The sequence below is a fragment of the Sinocyclocheilus rhinocerous genome, unplaced genomic scaffold (assembly GCF_001515625.1).
Source record: "Sinocyclocheilus rhinocerous isolate Xijiao unplaced genomic scaffold, SAMN03320098_v1.1 scaffold85, whole genome shotgun sequence".
NCBI classification, from domain to species: domain Eukaryota; kingdom Metazoa; phylum Chordata; class Actinopteri; order Cypriniformes; family Cyprinidae; genus Sinocyclocheilus; species Sinocyclocheilus rhinocerous.
Genome location: NW_015649998.1, coordinates 698,319 through 700,291, shown reverse-complemented (window position 1 = coordinate 700,291; position 1,973 = coordinate 698,319). Strand labels below are relative to the sequence as shown.

General features: G+C 36.2%; 1 protein-coding gene across 1 annotated transcript in view; it reads right to left on the bottom strand.

Moving 5' to 3' along the window:
• The window catches only part of LOC107711021 (keratin, type II cytoskeletal 8), a 7,153-nt gene that overhangs the window by 3,124 nt on the left and 2,056 nt on the right, over window positions 1-1,973 (bottom strand). The window lies entirely within an intron of this gene.

Sequence of the window (1,973 nt, the reverse complement as noted above, 5' to 3'; positions counted from 1 at the left end):
TGTGGGGGGGGGGGGGGGGGGGGCAATATATTGGCAGCTGAATAATTGCAATGTTGTTAAAAAGAGTACTAATCTATTAAAAACACTGCATTTTATCCCTCAGCCTCATTTTCATTATTAAATAAATTACATTTTGTGCCACTCTGACTAAGTTTATATACTGTAAGTATATTTCTAGATAGCAATATTAAAAATAATAATGCTATTATTTAAATACAATTTTTAAATAATTGAAATCTTTGAAATTTTATTGAAAATTTAGCAATTCACTTAAATAGTCCTGCACACTGAAAAAAATAAAAGATTTTTAAATGTTTTAAACAAAATAAAGATCATTGGAGTATATTATACAAAAAATAAAATAAAATTAGCGATGTCCCGATCAGGTTTTTTGTGCCACCAAGTCAGTGAATACTGAGTATCTGCCGATACCAAGTCCCGTTCTGATACTTATATATTCCTAGTGTCTGGTGCACAATTTAAGTACATTAAAGAGGGGGTGCAATGCTGTTTCATGCATTCAGAGTTGTTTACACTGTTAAAGAGTTGGATTCTCATGCTAAGCATGGACAAAATTTCAAAAAACGATTTGGAGGTATAAAGGAGTATTTCTGTGCTAAAAATCTTACTTCCGGGTTCGTACACGTTTCGGAGAGTTTTTTTTCGATCGTGGCCCTTCATGACGTAAACGAGGGAGGAACTCCTTATATGGGCATTTCTCCCGGAAGAGCGCGCCCGTGCACGCATAGACCAGAGCAAGAGCAAGAGCTCGCCAATCAACACGCTTCATTCAGCAGTGCTGCACTGGACTCGCTTGGGAAGAATGTCTCCAAAGAAGTGTGTTTTTGGTTGTAAGGGAAAGATAACTTTGTTCAGCTTCCTAAAGAACTCAATGTTATGTAAACAGTGGATGCAGTTTGTTTTTCCGGAGCAGCAATGCAGTTTCACAAGCGTGTTTGTTGACTAACGTTTTATAAACAAGGCCCAGTTCCATGCTGGATTAGCACATTGTTTGATACTGAAGGATGGAGCGGTCCCAGCTATAAAGGATCCCCTTCATGATTCAGAACTGCAGACTGTAAGTGAAACTGCATCAAATGTGACCCTGGACCACAAAACCAGTCTTAAGTCGCTTGGGTATATTTATAGCAATAGCCAAAAATACATTGTATGGGTCAAAATTATTGATTTTTATTTTATGCCAAAAATCATTAGGACATTAAGTAAAGATCATGTTCCATGAAGATATTTTGTAAATTTCCTACTGTAAATATATCAAAACTTAATTTTTGATTAGTAATATGCATTGCTAAGAACTTCATTTGGACAACTTTAAAGGCGATTTTCTCAGTATTTTGATTTTTTTGCACGCTCAGATTCCAGATTTTCAAATAGTTGTATCTCGGCCAAATATTGTCCAATTCTAACAAACCATATATCAATGGAAAGCTTATTTATTCAGATTTCAGGTGATGTATAAATCTCAATTTCGAAAAATTGATCCTTATAACTGGTTTTGTGGTCCAGGGTCACAAATGTCTGTTTTGTTGGCAGTGGGAGCTCAAGTGCTTGTCAATCTTTAGCTCCGCCCACGGCGCGCCTCCAGGAGCTCGTTTGTTTTCGGAGAGAATCGGAAAGCTGTATTTTTCTTTTATAAATATGATACAACTAAAGAATCTTTGGAGCTATGAACGATGCTATACTACTCAATAGGTACTCAAGATCAACATGAGATTGGGTGAAACTGTTGTGTGTTATGTCCCCTTTAAAGTTATTAAAGGGGTCATATGATGCTGCTAAAAAGAACATTATTTTGTGTATTTGGTGTAATGAAATGTGTTTATGCAGTTTAAGGTTCAAAAAACACATTATTTTCCACATACTGTACATTATTGTTTCTCCTCTATGCCCCGCCATTCTGAAACGCGTTGTTTTTTACAAAGCTCATCGGTCTGAAAAAAGCGAGGTGTGCT